At 45.7% G+C, this 23458-nt stretch overlaps 1 protein-coding gene and 1 non-coding gene across 3 annotated transcripts in view; one reads left to right on the top strand and one right to left on the bottom strand.

Moving 5' to 3' along the window:
• LOC126094637 (tyrosine-protein phosphatase non-receptor type 9) overlaps positions 1–23458 on the top strand; it is a 797956-nt gene that overhangs the window by 365795 nt on the left and 408703 nt on the right. The window lies entirely within an intron of this gene.
• Positions 3500–3572, bottom strand: Trnat-agu (transfer RNA threonine (anticodon AGU)). The gene has a single exon. It is a non-coding gene; the product is annotated as a tRNA-Thr (tRNA).

The raw sequence follows: 23458 nt of genomic DNA, 5'->3' as shown, positions 1-23458 counted from the left end.
ATAAACTACCAAATAGAAAAATTTGAATTTTTTTTACATATAGAGTGGTTTACTATTGCAGTTATGACACAGGTATTTTGGAGTATCTTTTCTAGTTTCCTTCCAATTATTTTTTTATTAATGACCCAATTTTTTTACAAATAATTGCTTTATAATTAAACTGAAATGAAACTACTGAACATATTGCCAAATGGCTGTGTTACAATGTAAGTTTGACCACTAGGAGTGCTGTATAAAAATTTCATCTCTCTAGCTTGAGTGGATTTTGAGAAAATGTTCCTTATATTCGAAAAATTCTAATTTACGGGAAATGGCTATCAAAGTTTCTCAATACATTCCTGCACTATAGGATGGATTATCAGGGTCTTCTTCTTCATCCTCCAAAAGTTCCTCTTCTGTCTTCTTTTCTGGTCTGTTGTTCCATCATACTTCATATGCCTTTCTCTTCTTTCTGCTCCTCTTATCCTTTCTTTGTCAATATTTCTTAGTGCTCGTACAGTGTTCACCCCAGCTGTAAATCCTAATGCCTTCAGAACTTCACACTGTTCCCTTGGTTGTAGGTTGCTATTGCATCATAAATGCCAAAGTGCAGTGTTTTTATGCTTACAAACACCCTTTTAGGAATCACTTTCCAAATCAAATTGTTTACGCTCTCATTAGGATTCTGCGTCTTTCCGTGTAGACATTTGTGTAACAATTCTGGCTGTGCTAAGTCATGAAAAATATCATCACTGCCACTAACATATATCATCACTGTCACTAACATATTCACGAAATCTGTCACTTCGACGAGTCAGCTTCTTGCTAGAAGATATCACAGGGCTCTGGCCGGCCATGTGTTGCTTAGCAGAAGAACGCACTGTTTCAGTAATTGTAGTATCGCAACTTGGTATTAGTGTTAATTTTCTTTTACCTACGTTCTTCCTCTTCTTATATACACGGTTACTAAAACGTGGCTTCGTAACCAGAACAACGCTTTACACAAGAAGTATAATACTACCAACAACAGGCGCAACACTGAACTAATTCGAAACGGTCAACAGCAAAGAGACGATGTTCCGCGCTCTTAGCGCTTAATTTGTCACAGAAAACAATGTAGCCAGCCCTTGCACGCTCCCTGTATGCGTAACATAAGGCGCTGTATGCGTAACAGGCCGAGAAAATCCCAAGCAGTTCGCCAGGAAGTCACGAGAGGGTGTTAGATGCATTCAGCGGCCGCCCATTTCCTCTGCAGGCGTGGGGGAAAATGGTAATAAGTCCACTTCTAGGGCGAGTAGAACAGTAATTCAAAGTTTACATTAAAGAGGAATGTTCCAATTAATTTTCGGTAGCAAAAAAAAAAAAATCGTAATTTTTTGGATTTGATCACCTCCGGCTCCCCTTGAGTAGTTCTAAGTTCTAGGGGACTGAATACCTCTGACGTTAAGTCCCATAGTGCTCAGAGCCATTTGAACCATAATCCCCTATTTACCATGATCTACTGCGATACTCGGCCACTACACGTCATGTCATTACTGTAGAGAGCGTTGACGTTTGTGGTCCTAACACGCTTGCCACAGTAAATAGTGGCTCCACTTACGTTAATGGTGACTTCGAGACCACATCACATTTCGTTTTGCGCGTGACAGCCACTCCGTAGAAGGGGACTGTGTGGCTGAGGCAGGCGGGAAAGAGGACCTCCAACTAAACGTGTGGGCCAGGCAGGAAGAGATAGCGTGCCGGAAGCTGCCTCTCACTCGAGTACATTCACCCGCACATACTCCGCGGCGACCTCGCATATCTACGGCACCGCGAGGACACTCTCACATAAGCTCAACGGACGAAAACTTAGTTACTCCTGTGCGCACACACAGATGGATCGCTAAACCTTTAGCCGGCCGCTGTGGCCGAGCGGTTCTAGGCGCTCCAGTCCGGAACCACACGGCTGCTACGGTCGTAGGTTCGAATCCTGCCTCGGGCATGGATGTGTGTAATGTCCTAAGGTTAGTTAGGTTTAAGTAGTTAAGTCCCATAGCGCTTAGAGCGATTTGAACCATTTTGAGCTAAGCCTTTAAGTTGCGTCCACCCGATGCCTTTTTTGTGTTCAACTTTGCGCATGCGTGTAAGTTTCCAACGGCGCAACTATGCATGCGCATTTGAGCAAGCGCAATGTCCTAGCAACGGAGACCGTGAGTATAGCGCATTGCTTCCCGGCTTCGGTGGGAATCTTTGCGCTTTGAAGCAGACGACATGTAGCTGTGGCCTATGTGTGTTTGATTGCGTGGTGTGTTGAGATTATGCTGCGAAGAGATTTATGTGCAGTAATCTCTGTTGACTCCAAAGGAAGCACGCTTTAATTCATAGACGATTATAGAGAAAGAAAAGTCGTATGGATAGCCGCCTCTAAAGATTATTTCAATAAAGATTTGAAATGTGATGTCCTGATGTCAAGTACTAAATAAAAAGTCTCCGAACATATTACATGTTACTCTAAAGAACAAGACCTCGTTTTTAAGTTTCGAAGTAGGAAAACATAGACAGTAGGTCGAAAATTTATGAAAAGTGAACATAAATACTGTGGCTGAATATTCAGCCGGCTGGTGTGGCCGAGCGGTTAATAGGCGGCTACAGTCTGGAACCGCGCGACCGCTACGGTCGCAGGTTCGAATCCTGCCTCGGGCATGCATGTGTGTGATGTCCTTAGTTTAGTTAGGTGTAAGCAGTTCTGAGTTCTAGGGGACTGATGACCTCAGAAGTTAAGTCCCATAGTGCTCAGAGCCATTTGAGCCATTTTGGCTGAATATTCGTGCTGTGGCGAATTAATAGCACAACAGCTGAGGAGTCTGACATCTGAACAAATAAAATGGGGGTGGTGGGGTGGTATGAGTAGCTCCTCAACAAATTATTAGAAATAGAGACCAAATACACTGATGATGCAAAAAATACCAAATTAGAAAACGCAACGTCCGTTGTGGTTGGTTCTGACGTCTATGAAATTCCCAAATTTGTCGAGTCCGAGGTTGTTAATCTACATATCATAATCTTTCATGGTTTTAAGTTGCGTGAACAATTTTTTATAAAATAAAATTCAAATGACGCATTGAAAGATAATGTACCTACACATAACGACTAGGAATCTCCCTTAACTATTTTTCAGTTTCAGGAGTAATTACTCTACGCCAGCGTACATGCGTTCTTTCCACAAATTTTTGTGCGTTCTCGTTTCTTCCCGTGCGCTTGCAATTGCGCACGATGAAAGAGGCATCGTGTGGACATACCTTTCCGGATGGAGCAGCGATCAAGTCACATGCTCAATCTTACGCGCACTGCCTCTACGTTAGCATAAGGCACTACCGATCTGTAAGACGTTTATGTCTTAAACGGACATTGGAAGAAAACCTGAGTCAATGTTATACGTAAATTAAAGGTGGAGAGGGAACAAAGGAAAGGAAACGAGAGGGATCACTGTTATCAGTTGCTTTCGGACATTACGCGGAATCGGCGGGATGAGTGAAAATGTGTTCTGGACCGGGATTCGAACCCGGAATCTCCTGCTTACTAGGCAGGTGCGGTAACCACTGCACCATCCGCAACACGGTGTTGTCGCAACTGCACGGACTATCTCGGCTCGCCTTGCCTCACGGCCGATCCACACTCCCATTGAGCGCCACGTGTCCACAGTCTATTTCCTCCATATCCGCTCTTCCAAGATTCTCACAGGAGGTCGGACGTATTTGTACATCCGCACTGAAGAAGGTGGCTTCATTGCCCAGCTAGGCCTACCAAATTATATGAATGTGTCATGTCTGTTCATTTGGACATGTCCACACATTCATATAACTGTGTAAATGAGTGGACTCGACAAAGTGGCAAAAAGGAGCAGTCGTGTTTTGCCGTGCCCATGGCCATTTGGTGCGTGAAGTTGGTAGATTTGTTGCACCAGTGCCTGTCGGAGCTCCTGAAGTGTCGTAGGGGTTTGAAGACGTGCAGCGATACGTCGACCGAGAGCATCCCAGACGTGCTCGACGGCGTTTAGGTCTGGAGAACAGGTAGGCAACTCCATTCGCCTGATATCTTTTGTTTCAAGGTATTCCTCCACGATGGCAGCTCGGTAGGGCTGTGCGTTATCGTCCATCAGGAGGAAGGTGGGACCCACTGCACCCCTGAAAAGGCGGAAATATTGGTGCAAAATGACGTCCCGATACACCCGACCTGTTACAGTTCCTCTGTCAAAGACATACAGGGATTTAAGTGCACCAATCATAAGGATTGATATCTGGTTCCTGGTTCACGCCAGATGAAAACCCGGTGAGAATCACTGTTCGGACTATGTCTGGACTCGTCCGTGAACATAACCACTGTTCCAGTGACCATGTACTGTGTTCTTGACACCAGGATTTACGGGCTCTCCTGTGACCAGGGGTCAGTGGAATGCACCTTGCAGGTCTCCGGGCGAATAAACCATGTCTTTTCAGTCGTCTGTCGACTGCGAGTCTGGAGACAACTGTTCCAGTGGCTGCGGTAAGGTCCCGAGCAAGGCTACCTGCAATACTGAGTGGCCGTCTGCGGGCACTGATGGTGGATATCGGTCTTCTTGTAGTGTTTTACACTGTGGACGTCCCGTACTGTAGCGCCTGGACACGTTTCCTGTCTGCTAGAATCTTGCCATAATCTTGAAATCACACTTTGTGGCACACGGAGGGCCCGTGCTACGACCTGTTGTGTTTGACCAGCGTGCAGTCGCCCTAGTATTGTACTCCTCATAAGGTCATCAATATGTGTTCTTTGAGCCTTATTCAACACACAGTCACCATTAGCACGTTTGAAAACTTCTGCACACTTACTCGCTGCGCCGTACTCTGACATGCACCAACAAACCCCTGCGTATGTGGACTGCTGCCAGCGCCACCGTGCGACGACCGCAGGTCAAATGCACCGCATGGTCATACCCCGAGGTGATTTAAACCCGCAAACCGCCCACCAGAGCGTTGTTTCACCATATATCAGCATTATCCTGAATTTATGAGCATGAGTGTAGATACCAGAAACAGAGATATCCGAAATTTTACTTTATCTGTTCGTGCATGAGGCCACCCTCTGCTAGTGGCGTCTTTGGATGCGACACGGAGGGTCGTGTGGTCAGCACACCGCTGTAACAGTCTTTGTCGGGTTTCTTTACCTTGGAGGCGCTACCACTCGGTCGAGTAGCTCCCCAGCTGGTCTCACGAGGCTGAGTGCACCCCGCACCACTCCTACCACCGAGGAACAGTCCGTGGCAGTGCCGGTAATCGAACCCTAGTCCTTCGCATGACAGTCAGCTATATTGACTACTCAGCTACGGAGATGGATATATACGTTATTGTCATTGTTTCTACACTCCATTCGTGAATGGGACATATTGTACCAGAAGTACCCTCCGTTACACACTGTTAATTAGCTTGAAGAGTATATATGCAGATGTAGAGTATGTGTGTTCGTGTCTGCCATGGTAGCGCTCAGGCGAAAAGATACGCCCGGAGGGTGGACCGAGCCTCCTTTGGTGGCCACTGAGACGGATGAAAGCAGACACGTGCGAGCACGGGTGAGGCCACGGGCAAACACGTGGCAGTGGCTTCTCATAAAGTGCGGCTTTGGCCCGCCGCCGCCATATTACCCACTGTGCGCGCGGTACGGCTTCCGCGTTGGCGGAAACGTGGGAGCCAGAGGCCTCCGGTTGCCGGCTGCTGGTTGCTGGGGGTTGGGGGAGGACTGAAGAGACGCGACTGGCGTGGGCGGATGGAAGACCGGCACGTGTCCGCCGCGACAACACTGCCGCTGACTGCAATAACACCGGGTGGGCGTGTGCGCGATTAAATCAGCTTCTGCTGCTAACAAGGGTGCTGGTACTTCAGCGCTGTTGGTTGCCCTGTTCTGTTGTACTGTATAAACGGTCTAATGGCCACTGTTACAGATCCGTCAGCCTTTCAGACGTCGTTACCTGCAAACACAGTTCAAATTACTATCGTGTCGTAATTTCTTCAGTGATGTAATTTTAATGCCTTTCTAGCAACGTTTTGATCTCGAAATCGACATTATCTGACAAGAAAGTTGCTGCACCCAGAAGACACGGTCGAATATCAATGTAACGTACTACACGTACACACGATCAGCGGGTAAATGATTAGAGTTGCAATTCTCTTTGACAGAGCAGCCACCAGTGTGTGTTGGTGTTGCAGCTTAGTGCAAGTCTTATGAGTTGACGCCACTTCGGCGATCTGCATGTCGATGGGGATGATATTATGACGATGAAGACAACACAACACACAGTCCCTGAGCGTAGAAAATCTCCAGCGCAGCCGGGAATCGAACCCGGGCCCCTTTGCATGTCATTCCGTCGCGCTGACCACTATTTTTTTTTTTTTACTTCACTTTGTTCAGTATTGTTCGCTGCATTTGGTCTTGGCGGACGTCACGTGACATCCATTCAATTTGATCGTTGATTCCTTTACTCAGTTTTTTTTTATTATTATTGCAGAGGGCAGCCAGCCCTCTGACCGAACACGCTGAGCTACCGTGCCGGCTACCACTCAACTATCGAGGTGGACGTTATGGAACTGGATAGGGTTGAAGATTACACATATCCATGAATGATTATGAAGATAAGTGCGGATAATACTTATCGAAATGCTGTGTACGTGCTGCGGTGGACAGAATAATGGCGAGGTTAATGACTGATCCACCTTACAAGAAGTGTTCAAAAAAGTCCCTCACCCTTCTCAATGCACTTTTCAACGCATTGGAAGGTATGTTCTGTTGCTCATCGATCATCATCTCAGATGGCTTTAATGCGGGAACCACCGTCGGTGATGCGAGACAATTTCTTCTTCGTAGCGTACACATCTCCCTTTAACCAGCACCGTGAATAGTAGTCTAATGGTGTTACGTCGGGTGATCCGGCAGGCCACTTAATGAACCAGCCAAGGCCAATCCACCGTTGAGGAAATGTGTTATTCACACACTGGAATACTCGTCTGTTACACTGAATCGGTGATCATCATGTTGCACGGACAGCTGCCGTCGTTTCTCTAATGTCACGTCTTCCAAATGTCCAGGTAGGTATTCTATCAGGAAAAGCGCATTGCTACGGCTGTCATGCGATTTGGCAGGAACACAGGCCTTATCATCAGGTCATCAATCGTACCACACCAGACGTTTACTGAGAAACTAACCTGGAATCATGTTTCCCTGTTGTTAAGTGGGTTCTCCGTCATCCATGCATAAGAATTGTGAGTATTCATGACGAGAATGGGTGTAAATGTAGCCTCAGCTATAAATAAAGTGTATTGCACGATTTCACTGTGTACAGGCAAGCATTCACAAAATTGTTGTCTGCTTACTGAGTCACCTGGATGCAGATGATGTGCGGACTGCACTTGCAAGGAGTACATGCTTTCAGAATATAACGTAAGCCATACTCGCGTTTGTGGAATATAGAGCTGACTGCTAATACCGTTTACTGGTGATGGTTGGTACTCGGCTGTACCATAGCAGCGTTGTCTTCCCTTTCCTCAACTAACTGGACGGCCTCACGTTCTGATGTAACGTGTTCCGGATTCACGCAATGTTTGAAAAAACCTTGGGAAATACCCTGGCGTCCGCAGCTCGTGGTCGTGCGCTAGCGTTCTCGCTTCCCACGCCCGGGTTCCCGGGTTCGATTCCCGGCGGGGTCAGGGATTTTCTCGGCCTCGTGATGACTGGGTGTTGTGTGCTGTCCTTAGGTTAGTTAGGTTTAATTAGTTCTAAGTTCTAGGGGACTGATGACCATAGATGTTAAGTCCGAAAGTGTTCAGAGCCATTTGAACCAAATACCCTGGCACACGGGGTTCGCCTCTGGTATTCTTTCACAGCCGCACAGACACTGCCATTACAGTACCCATACACCACGTATGCGCATTCTGCGTGGGTGAACATATGTGGCACGTTGGTATTCACGGACACGGTGGACTTCAACACTCAAGCACGACTCGCACTCAGCTTCACGACTGTACACTGATCCAAACCACGATTGTATGCTTCCAGCTGTTGCCTCGATGCGACGTCAAAGTGCTGTCATCTGTTGGGAGATGTGTCCACAGCTCGTGGTGTAGCGGCTAGCGTTGCTGCCTCTGGATCACGGCGTTCCGGGTTCGGTTCCCGGCCGAGTTGGGGATTTTATCTGAGACTGGTTGTTTTTGTTGTCCTCGTCATTTCATAATCATTTATGGACGTGGCGAGACTGGACTGTGTAAATATTGGGACTTTGTACGGGCGCTGATAACCGTGCAGTTGAGCGCTCCACAAATTAATCATCATCATCATCATCATCATCATTATCATCAGAGCAGAGAGAAAGATAAAGACTTTTGAAAATGAAACCTCGTGGAACTTATTTGGACCAATTTCTGACGAAGAAGAATGGTGAAGAAGAAAGAAAAGGGAACTCTGGTAATACACTGTAATGAACTATATAATGTTACAACAGATATGACGAAGAGACTGTGACGAGCCGACGACGTCTGTGGAAGAGAGGAGGGATTAAGATTGAGAGAAGCGTTGGAGAAGAAACACGGAGACCTTTAGGCAGACCGAAAATAAGTTTGAGAGACCAAGTGGCCAAGGAACTTCAGAAACATAGAGCAAGGTAAGAAGATCCCAAGGACAGAACGCTGCGGAGGAGGTTATTTAATGAGGCGAAAAACTGATCGCGATTTGTGGGGCCAGGAGAGTCAAAGCAAGTAAAACTAAAAATTACTAGATAAATTGCAGACCCTTCTGAGATTATAACATAGGATGAACAAGTTGGTGGACGTACTCCTAGCTTCTTCAACTCTTCACTAGTAAAAGTGATTGTAGATTGGGAGAATAAATTGGTGGTATCTAACAAAAAAAGTGAAATACCAAATGGATGCAAAATGGATCGTCTCAGAATTAATGTTCAAATGTTCAAATGTGTGTGAATTCCTAAGGGGCCAAACTGCTAAGGACATCGGTCCCTAGTCTTACACACTACTTAAACTTGGACTAACTTATGCTAAGAAAAACACACACACACATGCACGAGGGAGGACTCGAACCTCCGACGGTAGGAGCCGCACGAACCGTGGCAAGAAGCCCTAGACCGTGCGGCTACACCGCGCGGCAAGAATTAATGGTTTAGCATTCGTTGATAATTTGTAAAATTTGGCATCCGGTGGACAGACATCACAAAAGCAGATAGAAATACTGTACTTAAACACAGCAGGAAAATCGGAGTACGAATCTCCTTCGGAAAAAAAAACACAGGTAAAGACAAACAACAAGAGCGCACCATCAAAATTAGGCATGGGGTATGGCTATGCCAGAAGGACAGGCAAATTCTAATATCTGTGTGTAATCATCTAACCTAATTAAGGGAGTAATCATCTAACCTAACTGAGAGGAAAAAGAGACTTAAGTGTGTATAATAAAAACTCGTTCCCTACACATGCAAAAATTCAGCGTTACAAGGGAGTGCTTTGTCCATATGCATCAGCAACAGTAATTCTTGTATCACGAAAAGAAAATGAAAGTATCTGCAAAAAGGAAAGAAAAATTGTGTGGAATATATTGGGGAACAGAAAGACAGCAGGAACATTTAAATTAAGAAATAACATAGAAGGTTACAACTACGTAGGGAAAATTACAGACGGAGTTGGAAAGACTAATGTACTATGGGCATGGCCAAAGAATGAGTCCGTGTAAACTGACAAGAAAATTGCACAGCAATTCGAAAATTTAAAAGCCAGACCGAATTCGAAAAGTGCATGAAGGCCTGGAAGAAACTACCCAAATAGTCAAAAAACTGAAGACAGAACAAAATATAGAAACAAAATTAAGACCTGAGGAGTTTCCCAAGACAAAGCAGTTCCAAAAAAGACCAGGTATATTAGTGCATTCCATTCACAAGACTGGACCAGTGGTTTAGTAGAAATGACACAGGCTTTTCACCATCATGCCCAAAGTACTGAGTGACATTACAGCGTCTTTAAAGAGACTCACGTCAGATTTAGCAGTTAGAGTATCTGCAAAATTTCTCTTTCCACAGCAGTCTGAAAATACGGCCGAGGCTTCTTTCTACGTTTGACTGTTTGGCTGTTTTTCTCGCAAATCGATTATTTTTTTAGCATCTGTCATTTGTCTTGAATAACGCAATATTTTTGCAACAAACACACACTTACTAATAAATACCCTGTTCAGGCTTTCCAGAATAAGACTTAGGTTGCTGATATCTCTGCGATGTTCCTGCCTTTTTGGGACCCAATATATTGCAAGCCATGAAAATAGCAATGCCATGAAAAATTACACGTCACGATAACGCCATCTACATTCCGCATTTATGCTTCGTGTAAGAAGGAGAAACGAGTACCAGCACGTGTCGGAATTCAATGTTGTCCAGATCAGGGTCCATCGAGTCTGCTGTTTGTCATTCCACGATATTGCTGCTCGCGCTGGTCCAGATGACACTACAGCAAAGCGAATACGGAATCAGTGGATTCAGGAAGGCAATACTCACCGCCATGCAGAGTCACAATGGTCCCACGCTGCTAGAAAAAATTTGGAAATTTCTGGTAGGGTCTTACGGGAACAAACTGCTGAGGTCATCGGTTCCTAAGCTTAGACACTACTGAATCTAACTTGAACTAACTTACACTAAGGACGACACACACACACACACACACACACACACACACACACACACACACACACACACACACACACACACGCACGCACACACACACACACATGCCCGAGGGAGGATTCGAATACCAACGGGGGAAGCCGCGCGGACCGTGACACCACGCTACTAGAGCCAGAGGTCTAAGACATTATTGACCACTCTGCAGGATCGTACGGACACGTCATATACCGTGGGTCAGGTATTCACACGTACAGTACGACGACGTCTGAAGTACCACAGACTGTCATCACAGCGATCATTGTTGTACCTTCCATTGACGCGGTGCCAGAGAGTGGTGCGTCAGCTGGAGTGCAACCAGCAACATTGTTCGGTTCTGTGCACAACACCATGATGGGTATATCCGTTTGTGGAGGTTCTGAGGAGAACAAACATTGCCAGACTGCATTCGTCACGTGGTGGGACGAAATTGTGAAGGCCCAGGGAACTGTCGTCTCTACAGGTTGAGAGTTCGGAGTGCGAGAGTGTGGTTTCGTGACTCAAGATTGGCTGTAAATACATTTATTGCAGAATTTATATAATGCAGATAGTTTCTAAATGGGTCAAATGGCTCTGAGCACTATGGGACTCAACGTCTTAGGTCATAAGTCCCCTAGAACTTAGAACTACTTAAACCTAACTAACCTAAGGACATCACACACACCCATGCCCGAGACAGGATTCGAACCTGCGACCGTAGCAGTCCCGCGGTTCCGGACTGCAGCGCCAGAACCGCTAGACCACCGCGGCCGGCCACAGATAGTTTCTCTGTGGCACTGAGTGAAGATGGCAAAAAGGCGCTTATGGCTGAATGTTGTTGACTCATACGTCCCAGAGGCGTCTATGTTGCATGTTGGAGGTCAGGAACCGCACCTTCAACAGGGATAACTTTGTGCAGGATGCCGACTCGGAAGTCTGTAGGCACTGACTGCCCAGCCAGGAAGCTGCCTGCCATTGTGGCACGCTACCTTATTGCAGCACTTTCGAAGGCCTCGTAGTAACACCCAGGTCCACAGCCAACGGGATGACTGTACCATGCAGAAGTATGCCCTGGCCTCCCAACAACAGATGGCCAAGACTCCGGTAGCTTTTCACAGATACATTCACGGAGATTGTGTGACCAGCAGCTAGTTGATCACCTTCGCAGAATGTTGGTCGTTCTTCACATCAGCGGCAGCAGTGGCATTCCACTGGACTGGAGTGCATCAGGTGGGTTGGTGTCTTAATGTTGAAGTTACCATATGAATATTAGGCAGCATATTGTGGAACAGCCTTGACATTTGCTGTAACTCACAAGACTGTCGCAACTAAACAGGCTAGAGGAGTATAGAATGGCCTCTGTGCTCCAGAAGTCCATGTATCGACTCTTGCTGATCACGTTGACGAGCTGTTGTGATGATATAATTTTGTTCCATTTTCTAAAGTTTTCAGCTCTTTACACTGTACTTCAGTGTCCCAGATGTGGCTTTCATCTCTTCACCATGGCACTGTCTGCAATATCAGTGAGCTGAAAGTCGTTCTTGCGTTTGATTGACGTGTTGTTACGGCACCTTGCGGAGCTGTCAGAATGATGTTATGATGCGGTCATCATGCTGTGGTCGCACTCAGCACTCCCTGTTCGAGGGTGTTGTGGTAGTGCCCCTGTTGAATGCTTCGCTAATTGCCGCACTGGCTTTTCTTCTTAATTACGTTCTGATTGTGACACTCCGTTCGGACCTACCTTGTCTTGGCTCTGCACTTGCCAGGGAAGAAAATTCAAAAATATTATTTACTCAGAATTCCTTTCTATGCTGCAACAGGACTCAGAGGGTGTTCGACTGTTGCCCCAGCCAGCACGTACTACTCATATTTCGCACATGGAAAACCCTGGTCATGGATTGCCAAGCGACAGGCGCATCACTGCTCGCGAGCCACTAAGGATTCGTGAACAATGCCACTGAGCTGACCCAGCATGAATTGATGTAGCTGTATGTATCATCCGAGCTGAGTTTGAGTTGACAACCAGCCTGATCATAGGTGCACCCAATACTATGCCCAGTAAGTACGATTTCGTTATTTGCTATGCTTACTTGTATTGCAGTTTTAATGGTTAGAAGCGTACTTATTAAACTTCCTGGCAGATTAAAACTGTGTGCCGGACCGAGACTCGCATTCGCGACCTTCGCCTTTCGCGGGTAAGTGCTCTACCATCTGAGCTACCCAAGCACGACTCACGCCCCGTCCTCACAGCTTTACTTCCGCCAGTACCTCGTCTCCTACTTTCCAAACTTCACAGAAGCTCTCCTCCAAACCTTGCAGAACTAGCACTCCTATTGCGGAGACATGGCCGAGCCACAGCCCGGGGGATGTTTCCAGAATGAGATTTTCACTCTGCAGCGGAGTGTGCGCGATATGAAACATCCTGGCAGATTAAAACTGTGTGCCGCATCGAGACTCGAACCATCTGGTTGGTACTGGCGGAAGTAAAGCTGTGAGGACGGGGCGTGAGTCGTGCTTGGGTAGCTCAGATGGTAAAGCACTTGCCCGCGAAAGGCAAAGGTCCCGAGTTCGAGTCTCGTCGGTCCGGCACACAGTTTTAATCTGCCAGGAAGTTTCATATCAGCGCATACTCCGCTGCAGAGTGAAAATCTCATTCAGTGTATTCATTGTTCTTCAGACAAACATCTGGCTCATCCATTGTGCATATCACTGCCGCCCTGCAGACCAAACAAGCGTGAGGGCTCTCCTGCAGCTACATAAGCGCAGCTGGAAGTGTCTTTGTCTCGCGAGACCTACATGTGTACTGTGCACACCAGTTGAAGTGCATAACAATGAAATGCTTTCTGTCGTTTTGAGACCTTCCCAAATGGACTGCACTAGCAGGTGGAGCCCCGTGGCTATGCCCAATTCGGTAGCTGGCCGCTGTGGCCGAGCGGTTCTAGGCGCTACAGTCCGGAACCGCGCTGCTGCTACGGTCGCAGTTTCGAATCCTGCCTCAGGCATGGATGTGTGTGATGTCCTTAGGTTACTTAGGTTTAAGTAGTTCTAAGTGTAGGGGACTGATGACCTCAGATGTTAAGTCCCATAGTACTCCGAGCCATTTGAACAAACCCAGTTCGATATCTCCCTGTTCTGTATTTTCACTCGTTCTGGTACAAAATACATATTTTATATTGAAGCTTTGCGCCAGTACTTCGATAATCTCTGGTGCCTAACCTGACGTAGTACAGAGTAGAAGGGGATATGCACATACGCTCAAAACGAGGGTTATAAATTTAGGATCGGTGAGCACTAAGAGTATAAATTCCTTGATGTCGAATGATGTACGAGAGAAAAAATGGTTCAAATGGCTCTGAGCACTATGGGACTCAACATCTGAGGTCATCAGTCCCCTAGAACTTAGAACTACTTAAACCTAACTAACCTAAGGACATCACACACATCCATGCCCGAGGCAGGATTCGAACCTGCGACCGTAGCAGCCGCGCGGTTCCGGACTGCGCGCCTAGAACCGCTAGACCACCGCGGCCGGCTGTACGAGAGAGATCATACAAGTAACTTGGAATTATACCATACACCTGAATGTGCCCCTTATATTTAGAGGCGCAACGACGTGGATGACGTAGACCTGCCATAATCCTGGAAAACGGATTGCTCATTAAAGAATGGAAGGGTCAGTGCCCTTTTGACATCGAGGTCATAAGAGACAAGTGCAGTGCTTTAACCGTTGCATCAACTCATTCAGTGTTACATAAGTGTTCTTGATCTGCCTATACAGGCTGGTCAGAAACGTGTCAAAGGATTATAAGGGTGTTTCAGGGCAGGCTGTGCTGAGAAATAGTTGTTCTGGGAAAAAAATTGCTACGTTGCGCCGTTTCTGAGTTAATTAATATTGAAGTTGCGCGCGCTAATTCAAGAGAGCCGCCAGATACAATTAGTGTCTGTTGTTTTCATAGAGTAAATGACAACGCACGATACTGCTTAGCCTTTGGCTCGGGTTCGATCCTTACTACCGTCAATGCCCAATTTTTGCGTCGCTCTCTTGTCCGATTTTAGGAAACCAAACAAACTGTCTCTGGCGGGCCGCTTGGACCTGCACGTGCAACGGCCTGATTGACTAACTTCAGTGCTGATTGGCTCGGAAACGGCGCAACTTATCAAATTCTTTTCTTAAAAACTATTTCTGAGCTCAATGTTCCCTTCAACATTCTTACAAGCTTTTTACACTGTTTCTGACCACCCTGTATACTCCGTAATACGGTGTGAGCGGAGATTGCTTTATGTAGCTCTGCCACATTCCCTTCCCCTTTCCTGTTCCAGTCGCGAGTGAGTCGCGAGTGGTCTGCGGAAAGAACTCCTTTGGTTGTCGCCCGCCTCATCCTTGCAGCACAGCTGTACGTGGACGATATTCTACGGCTCGGTTTGTTGCGCTTCATGGCAAGTCATCCTGGGCTTCCATTTCAGCACGACAATGCCCGCCCGCACACAGCGAGGATTTCCGCTGCTTGTCTTCCTCCTTTCCATACTCTGCCTAGGCTGCCTAGGTCGCCGGATCTCTCCCCAGTCGAGAACGTTGTAGGCAGGCCTTCAAATGGTTCAAATGGCTCTGAGCACTATGGGACTTAACTTCTGAGGTCATCAGTCCCCTAGAACTTAGAACTACTCAAACCTAACTAACCCAAGGACATCACACACATCCATGCCCGAGGAAGGATTCGAACCTGCGACCGTAGCGGTCGCTCGGTTCCAGACTGCAGCACCTAGAACCGCACGGCCACCACGGCCGGCGGCAGGCCTTCCAACCAACTCAGGATTACGACGCTCTAACGCGCTAGTTGGACAGAATTTGGCATGATGTCCCGCAGGAGGACATCCAACAACTTTGTCATTCAATACTAAGCGAATAACCAACGCGTTATTGACTTGTTCAGTATCTGAAGCTGTTTCTCTTGAATAAATCAATAAATTTTTCTAAAATTGTACTAATTTTTTCGTCTGTACATGTAAGTCACATCTACCAATTTCCGTCCCATTCGGATAATTTCTTTGTGGTGCGTCTTTTTTTCCCCCTGTGTTAGAGAGTATTACCCCTCTCTTTCTGAACAGACTGAACAAGACATCGGCTGCTGACTTGCAGCACACCACCTCAGTCGTGCTAAAGCAGGTATATTCTTTTCATCTTCCGGTCATATTACTGGGACCGATATGTTTACTGAGTTTCTGTACCGGACTGAGATGTTCCGATACTGTTCATGCACGCATCTGCCACTTTTATATCGTACAGACACGCACGTTTGATTTACGGCCGTATTAGTGTGTACTTACGATGACGTCACACGCGGGCACTCAGCTGATTGTTTGCTTACGTTCTTGTCGATACAGTGCCACCATCTGACGGCGTTTGGGAATAACCAAATCCGACCTTTATGTTCAGAGGTGTGATAAAACGAACGAATGTTCAAAAATGGTTCAAATAGCTATGAGCACTATGGGACTTAACTTCTGTGGTCATCAGTCCCCTAGAACTTAGAACTACGTAAACCTAACTAACCTAAAGACACCATACACATCCATGCCCGAGGCAGGATTCGAACCTGCGACCGTAGCGGGCGCGCGGTTCCAGACTGTAGCGCCTAGAACCGCTCGGCCTCAACGGCCGGGCGAACGAATGTGCGCAAGCTTTTTCTGGAGGTATAGTAAATATTTTGGGAGGGGTGGCATACACTATTTCGAATAAAACATTCTGCGTAACGTATTTACGGGTTTTGATGGGTACAGTCATTCAGCTAGTTATAAAGATAAGTTTCATTTCGCGTCCTGTAAGGATATTTTGTCAATGTTGTTTTGAAGTTCAAGTTGTGAAGGTGTTTTGAGGTTACAAAATCGAAATTTTGTAATTGTGATTTGTTGTCAAAGTCTATTGTATCGTCTACGCATACTTAAAAGATTTATAAACGCTGAGTATGGTGATACGCTATTCATGGACATGTTTTTTTATGTAAATGCTGCTGCCATTGCTTGTAAAGAACACGGCAGACGATTTTTTAACCGTAGAGTACCAAACGCGAAAGTGTTTACTCAAGTTTTCTCTACACAGCGGAACAGATGCAGTGCTCAGCACATATATTTCATCTGAATGTGCAAATTCATTAAGCGTGGATGAAACGAAACAGTTATTCATTTGGTAGAATGGAGTCCGCTGACAAACACGCGCATTTTACGTGTATCGGTGATGCACTTTAGGCCTACATGTACGTGGTGTCTGTCGTAGGGATGTCGGTTATCGCAGAAACAAGCGGTTTTAGGGTACACGGATTCTTTTCGTCTTCAGTTAAACCTCACTGTTAAAACCACTCAAAATAATCGTTCTTAAATAACCGGTTTTCCATATGTAGTCTTCGAACGAAGGTGGAAATTCTAATGATGATGAAGGAGTAGATCATGACCTCGTCAGAAATCGGTATCACTGTCTCCAGCAAAGACTGCGAAGGCGAAGGAGACGGGATCAGTGACAGCAAGAGCGGAAGGTCACTTTTTGATTCTATGCTGAAGCAACCACGGAATTACGGGTTCTGTTATTATCCCAAATTTATAGCACGTCAATAAAATTATTGGCATATCAATAAAATGTATCTTCTCTTACAAGGGACACAGTGGATGCTTTCTTCTTCTTCTTGTTTCGAATGGGCCTACTTTGGACCACGCTTGTTCAACTGTTGGGCTTAGATCCTTGCCCAGTACTGTCGCATCGCCGGCCGCGGTGGTCTAGCGGTTCTGGCGCTGCAGTCCGGAACCGCGGGACTGCTACGGTCGCAGGTTCGAATCCTGCCTCGGGCATGGGTGTGTGTGATGTCCTTAGGTTAGTTAGGTTTAAGTAGTTCTAAGTTCTAGGGGACTTATGACCTAAGATGTTGAGTCCCATAGTGCTCAGAGCCATTTGAACCATTTTTTACTGTCGCATCCTCTGTCGGTGTAACTCCTTCCTTTCTTCTGTCCAGGGGCTGTCTTCAGGGCTTTTCCTGAAATCCTCGGACTTCCTTCAGCGTGTGTCTCACAGACTGTATGTTCTGGAGATCAGTTATTCCCAGTTCTTTATTGTCCTTCTCGGTTTCTGTCAGCCAAGTGGTGCGAACCTTCTTGTTTTGCCAGAAGGTGAACAGACGGTTGGTCAATCTGTTTGGAGGCAATCTTGCGACATTGCTATGGAAAGCTACCCTTCTTTTTCTGGCACAGACAGATCAGAGGGCCTCTCGATATGTTCGTAGAGCTCCTAGTTATGCCGCCTTCTGAATTCCCCAGCTTCTTCTACCGAGCCTAGGATCTTCCTGAGGATTCTCCTCTCTCTGACTTCCAATTTCTCCATCAAACCTCTCCAGTTCATAGAAAGACATTCCATGACATACAGGGCTTCTGGTCGTATGACTGATGTGTAGTGCTTCAATTGCAGGTTACGTGACAGGCATTTCTTGTTGTAGGTGTTCATAGTCAATCGATAGGCTAGTTCCAGCTTGTTGACTCTCATGAATAATGACGTTTTTTCTGCTAAGTTGGGTTCAATCCTTTCGCCGAGATACTTAAATTTCTCAGTCCTTTTGATCTTTCCCTGGTCTAGTAACATCTTTTTGTTAGCGTCTTTGATGTTGGTGAAGAACTCTTGTTTCCTCCAGCGACACTTGAAGACCCACTCTGGCTGCCTGTTATCTTTTAAAGCAAATAGAGCATTATATTTCATTGCTACCGCACTTCGTGAATACTACCACAAACTGGGGATGGTACAATTCTGCAATACAACCCATGTCCGAGGCCGACAGCGAGAGACTACTGTGTAGACCAGTTGGAGGTGAGTCTTGCACACTGTATGTACACGCGTACCGTCCAATAGGTCACGCCAGTAGGTTTGCCAGGAGTCTAGCCTTAGCCGGATATGTCCAGCTTTTTACGGTCGTGTTCGATCAAATGTATGCAGCTTTCGTGAGGGTTATTAGCGATGAAGTAGGGAACGCACAACTAAGGCCAGTTCCAAGCAAATGACATAACCACGAGTAGTAAGTATGAGGAGTATTAGGGAAATATACCATAATGATATACGGATATATCAACCAGTGATACTCTTACGTCTGTGTCTTACGTTTTTCTTCGTAGGCCGAACGAACCTAACGCATAATTTTGCAGCCACGCTGCGCGCAGATCAAGCGAGGCAAAGTAGGCTTTGTCGATCGACAGATGCCAAGCCGCCCCGCCCCAAACGCTCGCGCTTTGCTCCTGCCCCCTGATTAGACACACAAGTGCATAATAAAGAATTTCATTCGGAGTTATTGAAAATGGCAGAATATGACTTTGGAATTTCAGGCAATAATGCCAACGTCGAATCAATGTTCTGTTTTATATTAGGCTCAGTGGACAAAGGAACGCAATAAATTGCAAATTGCCCAATCACGAAGATGTTGCTGTTGTTGTGTAATTTAAAATTATCCTGCCAAGAGCTCTACGAAATGATTTCTAAGAAAAACAATGTTCCTAATAAAGTGGGTATAAATGAGACATGTTAATTCTTAATTACATATTATTGTTGTTTGTTTATAAGTCTAAGTGAAATGAAAGTTGTTGAATATCTTTTCACTTTCTGTCGCAGAGAATGTAAAATTAATTGCTTTGCTTACTAGAGAATTTTTAGCTTATTTTGAAATAAAATTATCGTGGAAGAAGACAGCAATTAAGAAGACTGAGAACTTAGTTGCTATCATAATTAGCAAATTATAACGATGTTTAATGAATGTTTTTTAGTTTAAGCACGTTTAAGATTGGTGTCGCAAAAGCTCATTGTAACTTACTGCTAATAAACGACATATAATACCCAGCTGACTACTTCTGTTTAAAATAGGTAGTTCAGCTTTCAGGGCAAACAGGCTAAACATAACGCCGAGACCGGCATTTTTGTTTTTGGACCTGGCAACGCTACTGAAACACGCCACACAGTAAAAGGTACATTACTTTCTCGTCAATGCTGTACGTATTCTTTAGTCATGTGTTTGCTGCTTCTTCCTAACCGTAGCTGTTGTTATTGAAATAGTCGGTTTTCCTAATTTCTAGCCGGCCGGGTTGGCCCAGCGGTTGTAGGCGCTACAGTCTGGAACTGCGCCACCGTTATGGTCGTAGGTTCGAATCCTGCCTCGGCCATGGATGTGTGTGATGTCCTTAGGTTAGTTAGGTTTAAGTAGTTCTAAGTTCTAGGGGACTGATGACCTCAGAAGTTAAGTCCCATAGTGCTCAAAGCCATTTGAACGTAATTTCTATAATAATCCAGAATTTCAAAGCAATTGAAATTTTATAAATAAACATCACTCGTTTCAAAAAATATTTAAAAGCCAAAATATTTTAGCATTGCTGCTGTAGAAAATTGATATGCCGGATTTTTGTCCCGCTAACCGAGACCAAACAGTACCAAAAAATACCGGTTATTCTGAACTAAAATACCGGTATTGCTTTTAAATTGTCGGTTTTTCCCAACCCTAATCTATCGTTATCATTTAAAGCGGATTCAACGTCTTCAAAAAGCAGATGAAGATGGACAGTTGACTGAATACTTCGTCCATAAGGGACGGCGTTACGGTTGCGACTGTTGATCAATACAAATAAAACTTTTCTACTCCGCGTTTCAATGTTTCACACCATCATCTTCAGGTGGAGAATTGTTTATTTAGACTTCTTTTGACAGTCGGAGACAAAGGGCAGCGTAGGCATGTGACTGTGAACACCAGCTATGGTTGGTTGGGGTGATTTTGGGGAAGAGACCAAACAGCGAGGTCATCGGTCTCATTGGATTAGGGAAGGAAGTCAGCCGCGCTCTGTCAAAGGAACATGCCGACATTTGCCTGGAGCGATTTAGGGAAATCACGGGAAACCTAAATCAGAATGGCTGGACGCAGGATTGAACCGTCGTCGCCGGTCGCGGTGGTCTAGCGGTTCTGGCGCTGCAGTCCGGAACCGCGGGACTGCTACGGTCGCAGGTTCGAATCCTGCCTCGGGCATGGGTGTGTGTGATGTCCTTAGGTTAGTTAGGTTTAAGTAGTTCTAAGTTCTAGGGGACTTATGACCTAAGATGTTGAGTCCCATAGTGCTCAGAGCCATTTGAACCATTTTTTTGAACCGTCGTCCCCCCGAATGCGAGTCCAGTGTGCTAACCACTGCGCCACCTCGGTCTTTTCCACCAGCCACATAAATAAACAATTCTTCACCTGAATATGACAGCGTGAACCATAGGAACGCGTAGTGGTGAAATAAACAGGTGACTGAGGCAGAAATTGTTTTGTTTGGGGATAATTGAAACTGTGTCGTTCGCTAGTTGCAAGCCGCCGAGTAACTTCACCTGATTAAGCCATTTTCACTAGAGGCGGTATTATAATACTCGTTACAAGCATCGGCGGTCCAACGAAAACCCACAGGTCTTTGTGGAAGACATTTTTAGGATTGCTTCTCTGTATACATATGGCATGGTATGACAGAAATGTGGTTGGCAGGGGCTATTGTGTTACTGCACCGTTATCTAGACTTCCTTGCTTCAAGCGTTATTGAAAAAAGTCCTTTTCCGTATAAGGATTGGTATGTTCTACGAGCATGACGGGGCCTCTGTACCTTCTGGCCGTCAGGTGACACGTCATTTAAGGCTGGTGGATTCGAGAATGGTCACGCTTCTTGGCCACCTAGGTCCCCAGAATTTACGCCTTCAGAATTTCGCCTATGGGTATGGTTGAATGGCGAAGTCTACAAAAAGAAAGTAAACACAAGAAACCAATTGATCGTTTGGATTATGAATAGTGCCGTCCTCGTAAGAAAACGGAAAAAAGATCCTGCAACAACGGGACCAACGACAACTGATGAGGATCGTTCAACATGACAGAAACGCAACCCTTCCGCAAACTGCCGAGGATTTCAGTGCTGGTCCATCAACAAGTGTCATCGTGCAAACCATTTAACGAACCATCATCGGTGTGAGCTTTCGGAACTGAATGCCCACTCGTGTATCCTTGACGACTGCACGACACAAAGCTTTACGCCCGGTCCGTCAACACCGACATTGGACTGTTGACGACTGGAAACATGTTGCCTGGTTGAACGAGTCTCGTTTCAAATTGTACCGAGTGGATGGACGTGTACGGTTATGGAGACAACCTCACGAATCCGTGGACACTGTATGTCAGCAGGGGAGTGTTCAAGCTAGTGGAGACCCAGTAATGGCGTGGAGCATGTGCAGTTGGAGCTATATGGGACCCCTAATACGTCCAGATACGACTCCGACAGGTGACACGTACATAAGCATCCTGTCTGATCACCTGCATCTATTCATGTCCATCATGCATTCCGACGGACTTGGGCAATTCCAGTACGACAATGCGACATCCTACACGTCCATAATTGCTACAGAGTGGCTCCAGTATCAGTCTTCCGAGTTTAAACACTTCCTCTGGGCACCAAACTCCCCAGACATGAACATTATTGATAATATCTGAGATGCCTAGCAACGTGCTGTTCAGAAGAGATCTCCACCCCGTCGTACTCTTATGGATTTATGGACAACCCTACAGAATTCATGGTGTCAATTCGTTCGAGTAGTCCAGCCCATGCCACGTCGTGTTGCGACAATTCTGCGTGATCGTGGGGGTCCTACACGATATGAGGCAGGTGTACCAGTTTCTTTGGCTCTTCAGTGTAAAAGCTATGTCTTGGTTTGTCTCGATCTTTGATGTCAACGCCATCTGGCGCCAAGTTGATATAATACGGTCGTCGAGTATGATGTCTTGTCTGACATGCGAAGTCTTCAAACAACATCTTTTGCAGATACGCCCAACAGCAGTTGCACACGAAATTGTACGTGTTTCTTGTAATCTCACTTGTACGAGCTTTCCTCAGCATGTTGTAGGTACATGTAATTTGTATGTACTTCTGTTTCTGATGTTACATTGGCCTTGTAATTATTACGTTTTACTTTAAATGCGAACATTTTAGGTTAGTCTTTACTGTGACTGTTATTGACATTAAATGAAACAACAAGTTTACTGTTACCAGTCACCGTTTTATTTATTTCCACGACGCGTTTCAAAGGTTAAACCTCCATCATCGGGTGGATTTACATTAGTTAGTATGACATTTGTGTGTGTGTTGCGTTACGATTTTTAGAGGCACTGCCCGTTGGAGAAACAAAACCAGGCAGTGCCACAAGTTCCTCTAAAAATCGTAACACAACACACACACAAATGTCATACTAACTAATGTAAATCCACCCGATGATGGAGGTTTAAACCTTTGAAACGCGTCGTGGAAATAAATAAAACGGTGACTGGTAACAGTAAACTTGTTGTTTCATTTAACATTACGTTTTATATCTTCTAATTTGTCTTTCGTGAAAATTATGAAGATATTTGCATGGAATTACTACACGCCTTCAGTGGACCAAACAATACGGAAGCTGGAGAGTAACTGACAGGAGGTGTGTAGTGTGTTGCGACCAGTTGTAATTTTCCGTCTTTTAAGATGACACAAGACGTCGAGTGCATCTACGGTCCAGTGTGGCGTTTAACCTGCATTGTGTAGAAGGTTTAATACAGGTCTGGGGGGAGGGGGGGGGGTGTTTTCCGTGTCAGTAGGTGGGTCCAATCACTCAGTTACCGGGAATATGGACCAGACGTTTATTTCAATATTATCCGTAATCCAAGAGTACTCCTTTTTTCTGCATCTTTTTGATAAGATATGCTGTGGACACTCCCGCCTTCCAAGATGCCAAAAGCCAAGTTT

Source organism: Schistocerca cancellata, chromosome 8, assembly GCF_023864275.1.
Source record: "Schistocerca cancellata isolate TAMUIC-IGC-003103 chromosome 8, iqSchCanc2.1, whole genome shotgun sequence".
Lineage (NCBI taxonomy): Eukaryota > Metazoa > Arthropoda > Insecta > Orthoptera > Acrididae > Schistocerca > Schistocerca cancellata.
Note: the sequence above shows the minus strand (reverse complement) of the source record. Positions and strands in the feature narration are given on the sequence as shown.